Source organism: Acanthisitta chloris, unplaced genomic scaffold, assembly GCF_000695815.1.
Source record: "Acanthisitta chloris isolate BGI_N310 unplaced genomic scaffold, ASM69581v1 scaffold101, whole genome shotgun sequence".
NCBI lineage: Eukaryota > Metazoa > Chordata > Aves > Passeriformes > Acanthisittidae > Acanthisitta > Acanthisitta chloris.
In genome coordinates, this window is record NW_008655243.1 from 73261 (window position 1) to 83704 (window position 10444).

A 10444-nucleotide genomic window follows, 5' to 3' on the forward strand; every position below is an offset into this window, starting at 1 on the left:
GGAACTATGCTCTCACATGCCCTAACCATGGGACTCCTAGCACTATGCTGTCATGACTTAAGCCCTTTGAACTAGTAGAAGATGCTGTGTCACTGATACAATACTGACATCTGTGGGAAAGGAGACATTTTCCATTTGATCTGAGGGGCATATGTTAGGTTTCATATGTGGCAGCATCCCCATATCTGTTTTTTTGTGATGTATTCCACTATTGCTTAAAATTTTGCTACTTTCTCTCCCTCCATATGGCTTTGAAGATGGTGAGAAAAACAGAGCATGTTGCTATGAAAGGAGAGTCTTTTTAATAAATTACACATTGGCTTTAGGAAGATGTAGTTAGATACTACACACTCAGAATAAATAGAATCACTTGCTGATTGTCTTTAATTGTAACTTTTAGGAGAGCAAAAATGTGCAGTAAGGCAGATGTTAACCAAGAATTACTCTTCTTTTTGAAAGCAAAACATTTCCTGGTGTTGGATCCCTTACTGTCATGCTTTTATTCTGTATCCAGTTGAAAGAGTATTTACAGAGATAGTTAACAGCATGGTAACAGCAGCAATGAAAGCTTTATTGCTTTCTAGTCACATATGCCAAGTAAGAATATCCATTCTTAAGTTATTGCTTTCTAATAACCTTAAGAACACCTCTACCAGTTATACCCTGGATGTGTTTTTACTTTAGTATCACAGGCGAACACATTATTTTAATTGAGTTAATTGTGCATTTTTGTCCATTCACAGTATTACTTTACTGTGGCAGATGGCCCAGCGATGTGTTATAAATACTTTGCATGACATCCCCTCTATTTTACTAATCTTCACTGTGACTTTCCCATTGGTAATGACTAATGACAGTTTCCTAGCCAGCAACTTTTAATAGATTCCTTTTTTCCCCTTAATCTCTGCCTGTCCTCAACAGCACTGTTTTGTTCAATAATTTAATCAGTTCAGCAATAGTGTGTATTATTAGACAATTGAACCATTGCTTTATGGATTTTTGAAATGCAAAATACCCATGAAGTAATCACTGATGAATATTTCAGTATCGACAGAGACCATTCTCTCTTCTGAAGAAATAGAATGGGGTTTACTATCTATGCTTGAATGCTTTTCCTTTCATTTTATTTTTATTTATTTCCCTTTATCTTGAGAACCGTATGCAGCAAATAGGAAGAAATCCAATAACTAGGAAAATTAACAGAAAGGATTAACAATTTTGCCTACCCACCATGCCCATCTTAACCATTCAACACCTACCTATAAAAGGATTAAGGTTATACAGAAAAAAATCCATTCATCCCTGTCTCCACTTATTAGTGAAGATTGATCTGCAAAAGGGACACCCTAAGGCAAAAATGCTTTCAGGTTCATCTCACCTATGTTAGCAGATAAAAGGATGTAGGTGCTGCAAATTCAATGGAAGAATAGCAGGGCAGAGCTCCTTACAGGCTAGTGTGATTTTTTTTTGGGAAACTCCCAGAATCTGGAATTTCTGACCAGAACCACTCTTTTCTCTGTGAACAGGATCAGATAGTCAGCTGGTTCATGCTTTCTATATTTATGTTGCTAGCAGCTGCTATGTTTTGCTAAGGGCAGTGCTCCTCACACTCCCTCTCTTTTATCCAAGACATTTCATGAAACGAAGCAGGAGTGGAGCAAAGCTAGCAGGTGGCTGTAGGACAATTCTGTGATTTCACAGCAGTTTGTGAGATTTCACAGTTTAATTTCACAGTTTAATTGTGTTTCTTCTTGGAACAAAAAAATTGCTTCAAACAAGATTGCCTTACAAGCCCTAACCAGTCTGTATTTTGAAGTTTTCATTGCAGAGATAAGGGGGATTGACAAGCTGGCTGAAGCACATTATCATTCAGACATCAGGTTGCATTTGGACCTTAAGTTTAAAATCAGTAACTTTATAGCTTTTATTCAAAAGTGGTTTCTGCATGCATAAACCTCTCATAACCTTTCTTTCATTTTCTCTCCCCCTCCACAGAGAGATATACAAAGTTCTATTTAAAAATGCTTTTTTAAGGCAACACATGTATGTTAATGCAACTACTCTGGCTACCTGCCTGAATTTGAAACAGTTCAGCAGCTTGCTGTAGCTGCTTCACTTGCTTGATAGTGTCAGGAACCTTCTTGGTGTATTGCTGCTTACTCAAGTGTTGCTGATATTAATAGTGATTTATTTCACCTACTGAATGTTGATCCTGATAGTTTTAATTAAATCTGCCATTTCTCAGGGATGCTGCTGGATGATGGGACAAATTCTGCCTTTGGATGCATTTGCATACTGTCAGTGAACCCATCTAAGTGATTATGCATGTGTGTCCAGGGAGAAAAGGAAGTCAGTCTGGTCTAGTTCATATAGAATTGCAAAAGGAAAAAATGTGGAAATGCACCTGAAAATTTTCTCTTTGAAGAAGGAGAGGAGAGCTGATACTTTAGAGAAAAGGAAAATGAATAGATAAAAGTTTATTGTTTGCTGATACTGAAAACTTTTAGGGAGGCTTAAGAATTTCATTTTTTTTTCCTCTGACAGGCACAAGCATATTTACTGTTTACGAAGCTGCTTCTCAGGAAGGTTGGGTGTTCCTCATGTACCGAGCAATCGACAGCTTTCCCCGATGGCGTTCATATTTCTATTTCATCACCTTAATTTTCTTTCTGGCCTGGCTTGTTAAGGTACTGAAAAATATGTCTTTTTCAACTGATCTGAAATGTAGATCATATTAGAATTAATTTCTTCTCTTTTCTACTTGCTGAGCTTTATGTCAGATGTTCTTTCTTATTCTTTTTCCAGAATGTTTTCATTGCAGTCATCATTGAAACATTTGCAGAAATTAGAGTGCAGTTCCAGCAGATGTGGGGGTCCAGGAGCAGTACTACTTCCACTGCCACCACCCAGGTGAAGCATTTGTGATGCTGAGATTCTCTGGGGAGTTTACTTGATTTAGTTAATGAATTAATAATAAAAAAAAATTCCTGTCATATGTGATAGGTTTGACTTTACATGTTGCTACCTATATTTTAAAATTGATACATGAATTTTCATATAAACTTACATTCTTGGTTACATTGTCCAACTATGCTTTCTTGAAAAAGGATGACAGAGAAGATTCTAATATGGTTCTCTATATGGCTAGGTATGTTATGGCTGTGTTTGTACTTTCTATTAATGAAGAAAGCTTTTTTATCATGTCATCAATGGATTTGAAATTAGGGTTGCTATTGAATATCACTTTTTGTGCTAAGTAATAAGAGCTGAAATTGCAAAGTTATACCTGAAAAAAGAGAGGTCAGAGGGTAGCTGAAGTGTCTGGGGATGCTGGTCCTGGGACTGAGAAGGGTGTGTTGAGACCAAGTAGGAATGAGGTGCTGGGACAATGAGAGAGCCATGCTAATAGTTGGGGTAGTCACAGACAGTGAGACTGTATAGAGATAGCAAGTAAGAAGAAGCCATGAGAGGAAGGGTGCTACGTGTGGGCTGGATACTGGGAAAGACCCAGTCTGAAAAATGAGAGGTAATGGTTTAAAATTTAAATTCTCTCACTCATTATTTTAACAATCACATTATGTATCCTGAATGTACAAAAGACCAGGCTTTCCCAGGATACTGCACTTTGCATCTCTGAGAGGGGTCAGTACCAAATGCCTGCAGAAAGCTCTTAGGAAGACAGATATGCGAAACATACCCATGGGGGAAGTTTTTCTAACCATGTAACTAAAGAATATTTATTTTCTTAAGCCAGAGGGTTTAAATTTTCAAAGTTATTTATTAAATATTTTCAGATATTCCTTTGGAAATTCCTATAATCCATATGTAAATCTAGTTCTTTTCTGCCTGCTGCTACATTTTTTGCCTCAAATAGATTTCGTGGCAATAATTTCTGCTTGATATATATCTTTGTCAAAGCAGACTTTGTGATATCAATTTTAAATCCAGAAAAAAAGGACTTTTCTACATGACACATGGTTAGCCTGAGGAACTTGATGTTCATTTTGTATATAGGGTTAACCAACATACTCTGAACTGGAAGCTGGAACAGAGATATCAGTGTAGGGTAACACAAGATACAGCCAACATTAAGAAATTTCAAGAATAAAAGAAATCCCCAAAGTAATGTCATCATGCCAAAGAATATGAACATGTTGCATATAAACTGCATCATGCAAAATAAAGGCAGCATGCTGGCTGCAGACAGGCAAATTGTTGCTATGTTCCTTGAGTCACGGACATAAAAGAAGCCCAGCTTACTGAACTGCAAAAATGATTTATCTTTTTCTGTATTAAGACAGGCAGAGAATTTCTTGGAGTATTTTTGTTCAAAGCACCAGATGAAAGTTAAAACCTTTGCTTGTTTTGTGCATAAAATAACCTTGAGAGAATGCAACAATATCTTCCTTCATTTGCTCACTTGATAAATCATTGAGCTGTTCCCCAAACTTATTCCTGTAGAAAAGAAAATGAGAGTCCAAGCATCAGAGTCAAGGCAGGGTTCTCTGGAAAAGGATAGAAAGAGGTTCTTGTAAAGCACTTTAGTACTGCATATTAAAACATGGTACAAAGAGGAGTAATTCAGTGCTGATCTTAGTTACAACTCTTCGTGGTACAGAGATGCTAAATAAGTACTCAGGAGCGTTGCAACCATATTTGTGTGACACTGTCCCCAGTCTAATGAGCACTTCACTCAGGATGACTTTTAAGTTTCAACCAGGGTCCTGTGGCTGTGTTCTTGAGATGACTTGTCTGAGTGCTGGGTGTCAAGGAAAAGGTGGGAGTGAGGTGTGAACTTTGCCACACTTCATTACATAGTATTTGTAGGTGACAATTTAAAATGCTAGAGCCATTTATTTTCTTTGAAGGACATTTCAAGGGCAGTGTTAATCACTTTCAGAAATGGTTTCTCACTGTTCCTTATGTTCAGCAGTCTGCGTCTTTTTGTGTCCTAATTTCTGAGAATTGAAAAAAAATAAAAAATGCCAGAATGCCTACACCTACACTTCCAGAGGTTCTTGGTAAAATGTGAATAACACTGAGGTCAAGAGAGCCTTTTCCATTGACATCATTGAAGCCTGGAAGTATTCAGCAATTTAAATGAATTTTAAGCTCTGGGTAACAATACAGAAGGGCTCTACAGCTACTCTTGATATGCATCAGTGCAACAAAAACAAAGTCCTTGGAGTAAAATAATTTTGCCAGTAAGAAGCCACAAGTTTGCCTGTTATTGCCAAATGCACCATGAAACTTACTTCTTGATCACAGTGTATTTATGTTTTCTCAGGATAAGTTTACCTTAGTAAGGAATTTGTTCTGAACAGGTACCACCATCTAATGATACTGGTCAGAGATTAATTGAATTAGCTTTTATGAGGCTCATTGTGTTTGATGTTATCTGAGTAAAATTCAGTCTTAATGTTGGGAAAAGCACGTTACTTACTTTTTCTGTAGCAAAACTATTTCTCTCTTATTTTAAACTAGCTATCATCAAAATGCAGGTCCTTAAGGGGAATGTATTAGATTTCACTTGAATTTATTGGCACATAAAACATTTCTGACAACAATCTTCCTTTTCAAGATGTTTCATGAAGATGCTGCTGGAGGTTGGCAGCTTGTGGCTGTTGATGTGAATAAACCCCAAGGCAGAGCTCCTGCATGTCTACAGGTATGGCATTGCTTTTTCATAAATCAGTGTGTGTAACCAGCACCGCTCAAATGTTGGCATAAGGAGACTGTAGTGAGAAATAGCTGCAATGGTTTTCATCATAATTTTTTGAAATCTATTACTTTCTGCAGTGTAGACTTGTTCTTCAAAATCACATATCAGCAAAAAAAAAGATCTACTATACCCAGATGGAGAAGATAAGAAAAATCCATTCTTTATAAAGATTCTGGCTTGTGTGCTCATGAGAGAAAGATTCAAGATTTTGAAATATAAAATAAATTAATTAGTCATCCTTTATCTCTCAGAATTTATGTACAAATGGATTCCATTCCTGGGGTATTCACAACAGAAATGCTTGTTTATTAAATGCAAAATCCAATAACATATGCCAAGAAGCATGACTAATCATAATAAACACTGAAATACCTAATTTCTCTTGTTCCATCATGAAAATAGGCTCACAGAAGAAGGGGGAAGATGCATGTAGGTAGTAACCCATACAGTGTTTGAAACTTCCAGATTTAATATTCTTACTTGGATGTAGGTGAGTTGGTAAGACTCTATCCTCATTGTTTATAAATCCATCTTTAGTACAGCACATTGTACAGCAGCTCAAATTTTTATTTGCAAGTTAAATAATGTCATTTCTGGATGAAACAAACTTGCTTCAGAGCAGACAGCTGAATCTACTATAGCAATCTGATAGCATGATATTTGCTGGCAGTTTTGGTTATATTTTGTTTAAAGTGTAAACTAAAATACATGTACTTGTTGGCAGCATGTACATTGCTGAACCCTAAGCTGGCAGGCACCTTCAGTCCCCTCCACAAGCTGTTAATTCTCAAATATCTCTGCTTTGCCAAACCACTGCCATATATTTGATTATAGCATATGTCTTAATGGATAATTCCTCTTCCCAAATTTCATTCTTGATTTTGACAGCAACAGGAACATCATTTGTGGTGTTCTTAACTAACAGTCTCAGGTATGAGGAAAAAATGTAGCTGAACTCACAGTGAAAATGATTCCAGATGAAAGTTAAGATAACATCTGAGTTACCTGGTCTGCCTTTGTCTGTAGTATTGTGCTGGTTTGAGCTGAAGTAGAGTTAACTTTCTTCATAGAGGCTAGTATGGGGCTATGTTTGGGTTTGGTGCGGAGCACAGAGTTGATAATGCAGAGATGTTTTTGTTATTGCTGAGCGGAGCTTGCACGGAGTCAAGGCCTTTGCTGCTTTCCGTACTGCCACACTGGCAAGGAAGTTGGGGGTGCAGGGGAGACTGGGAGGAGACACAGCTGGGACAGGTGACCCAAACTGACCAAAGGGATATTCCACACCATAGGACATCATGCTCAGTATATAAGGTGGGAGGAAGAAGGAGGAAGGGGGGACATCTGGAGTGATGGCATCTGTCTTCCCAAGGAACCGTTACACGTGATGGGCCCTGCTCTCCTGGAGATGGCTAAACACCTCCTGTCTTCGGGAAGCAGTGAATTAATTCATTGTTTTGCTATGCTTGTGTGTGCAGCTTTTGCTTTCTCTATTAAACTGTCTTTATCTCAACCCATGAGTTTTTGTAGCTTGTACCTTTCTAATTCACTCCCCCGTCCCGTTGGTGGGGGAGTGAGTGAGAGGCTGCGTGGTTCTTGGCTGCTGGCTGGGGTTAAACCACAACAAGTATTTTCACCTTTTAAGAATATTTTCCACCTTTAAGAATTTTTCCCTTTTAGGAATCATGTGAACACAGTAAATTGCGTTCCAGGGAATATTAATCTCATGCATCAGTGGGTATTTCAACTCAACTAGCAATTTTTTTCTCATCCTTCCTCCCTCTGTGAAATAGGCAAAGCTCTGAAACGGTGCTTTAGTGTGTATTCTGAGACATTGAACTGTATGAAGTCCATCAGGAAAGTCTTGAAAATTGTCCTTCATGACATTACTGTCTGTTTTGACAATAAGCTATGTTGCTGTTGGTGTTGTCATCATGGGGGCAGTAAAGGGGATTGCTGTTCTGTGTTTACACACTCTAACTTTTAGATACCAGAAGTAAGACTTGAGCATTGAGACTTGCTTTGTATAATGTGGAACTTCCATGTGTTAAATACCTCTGCATTCACAAATGTCAGTATTCTGTGTGATGTAGGATTTTTTTTGTGGTTCTTTAGCTGCTAGTCTACACATATTGGGGTGGTGTAGTGACTTTCAAATGTTCTGAGAAATGGATGTCTTTTATTCTGCATCAGATCATAATGAGAGAATTGCAGAAAGAAGATAGTCTTATCCTTTCTCATTGCTATACTTCCCCCTCACTACCTGCCTGAGCTGGCACAATATTTATGCAGTTGTCCAGGGAATGGATCCAGGGTAGCAAGGGGAAAGGAGTGGATTTGTTATTGATCAGATTTACTGCAGCTGCATAAATGTTTTCTCTGACACAAGAAAGGGACCAACATACTAGTGGGAGCACTCTGGGAATGTGAGAACTGCCTCCTTCAGCAGCAGTTAGCTATAAAGCATGACTACAATAAATTCCAATCCAGTTTATTTAAACAGATGTGGAAATTGCTGCAAAAATCAGTTATGTAAATTTTTTGTTTCTTGATTTGTATTGGGCCAATATGAAAGAGGTGGCTTGTCTGCTGACCTGTGCAGGCAGCTCTTGGGGACCCCTGCAGTACACAGCCCTGGTACTTTCCAGCCACCTAGATTCCCCTGTGCAGCTCTCAGATTTATTCATAGGTACACTATGTGTATGTGTATACATATGTCTGCAAATGCCATACATATATATGTATACACATGTTTAAAGGTGCATAAATAAAAGGAAACAAAGACAGGAACATGTTACCAAAAAACCCCACCCAAACCCAGCATAGATTTGAAAGAGCCAGACAATAGGTTCATGAATCAGAAACTTTATTTTGAGGAACTCAGGAGGGTGGTGGAAAGGTTACTCTGTTCACAGTTGCCAGTATGGCTATAGTGGGGTACAGAAATAGAGGGTGGTGGAGAAGTTACTTTTATCTGTGGCTGTGGGGAGCTCCTAACTACCTGTAGGACAATTGTGGGATACAGAGATGTGGAATACTGAGGTTGTAGGTGGTGTGGAGATTCATTTTTCCATGTTTGTGGGTAGGTTCCAGCTACCTCTAGGAACATGATGGGACACAGAGGTGGTGAAGGTAGGGTACAGACATGGTTGTGTAACAGTGCTGCCTTTGCCCATGACTGTGATGGGCTTCCAGCTACCTGTAGAAAGTAATGAGGTGTGGAGATGAAGGATGGTGCAGAAATGAGAGGTGAGAATCAATAACCGAAGTAAGTCACTTTCCATCACCTCAGACCTCCTATGCCTCCCCACCTGGGGCTCTCCTAGCCTTCTTTCAAGGTTTTCCATCCCATGTCTCCCTGATGGCCAGAAGACACCTCTCGTAGGCCAACCCTCCCACCTACTCCCCAGTAACATGGGCCACCACCAGTGTTCTAGCCACTGCATCACTATTGATTATGCCTAGAGCTCAGGTAGGGCCCAGGCCATAGCTCCCCAGGCTAAAAGGATGGAGATGTTCTTTTGCTCATAGCTGTAAGGAGCTTCCATGTTTACTGTGACACGGCTGTGACATCATCAAAGCTGGTTCATCCCTGTGGTGTGGACCATTCATGCAAGAAGAAACAAATCATATTGAGAACTGATGATACTGAGGAGAAAAAGTAAGTAGCCATAGCAACAATTTAAATAACAACAGCTCAGCAAAGATTTAAATTGAATTAGTAGCAGCAGATCCTATCTATAGCCTGGTTTTAAAGACTGGTGCTGGTGAGACTTCTTGATTTGAAGGCTAAATTCTGGTAGAATACATGTCAAGTTGACTGGAGGTTGCATTTCACACGCTTGAGATTAAGGACCTATCCAGTGCCAAGCCCTGTATCTACAAGTTGCTGACAGCACTGAGGACATATCTGCAATTCCTGCAGTTCATACTTATTTCTTTCCTGACATGAACCAGAGATTTTGCCAAGGACTGTCCTGTGCTACACACTTCAGTTAAACACTGGAATGTAACATATAAACCAACTTCCATCTCCTTTCATTGCACAAGTACTAGCATCCTCTAACAGACAGGACCAGAAGCCACAGGCACAACATTAAACAATTGGAGGTTCCCTCTGAACACCAAGAAACCATATTTCATTTCAAGGGTGACTGTGTGCTGGCACAGGTTGTCCAGGGTAGTGGCAGAGTCTCCATCTTTGGAGACACTCAGTATCTGTCTGGACAGGGTCCTGGGAAACTGGCTGTCAATGTCCCTGCTTGACCAGGGTGTTTGAAACAGATTACTGCTGGAGGTCTTGTTTCATGAAACAAAGTCAACTTTAGCTTGTTTATATAAATTATACAAAATCTTCCACAAAAACAGAAGCAGTGAAATGAATGCCAGCAGAAAGGAGTTCCCTTGGTTTCTGGATGGAATCTTAGGACCATGAGGAAGAGCAGAGAACCAAGGGAATCTGTGCTGTGAACTATCTCAGATTGCTGAGCATTGCAGTGATGTGCTCTATTTTGCCTGTGACTTCTTCCTGGTTTGAACACTGGGCTGCAGAACTAAAAGGACTCTGAGCTATACTTCTGTTTGGTGCTCCTCTTGCCATTAGCATTTGGTCTTGTCCATTTTTCTGAAATGTGATTGTGGGTTTGTAATCAGAGAACTCTGAGTTTGGAGCATTTTACAATACTTCCTTTACGAGTACATATTTCTATGTTTTGGCATTACTTA

The 10444-nt window shown here is 39.2% G+C and overlaps 1 long non-coding RNA gene across 1 annotated transcript in view; it reads left to right on the top strand.

The window, feature by feature from the left end:
* LOC103810880 overlaps nucleotides 1–5594 on the top strand; it is a 31446-nt gene extending 25852 nt beyond the window's left edge. Inside the window, exons 2-4 of the long non-coding RNA XR_624807.1 lie at nucleotides 2545–2687; nucleotides 2806–2910; nucleotides 5582–5594. This is a non-coding gene — a long non-coding RNA (uncharacterized LOC103810880). The remainder of the gene's footprint in view (nucleotides 1–2544; nucleotides 2688–2805; nucleotides 2911–5581) is intronic.
* Nucleotides 5595–10444: the final 4850 nt, after the last annotated feature.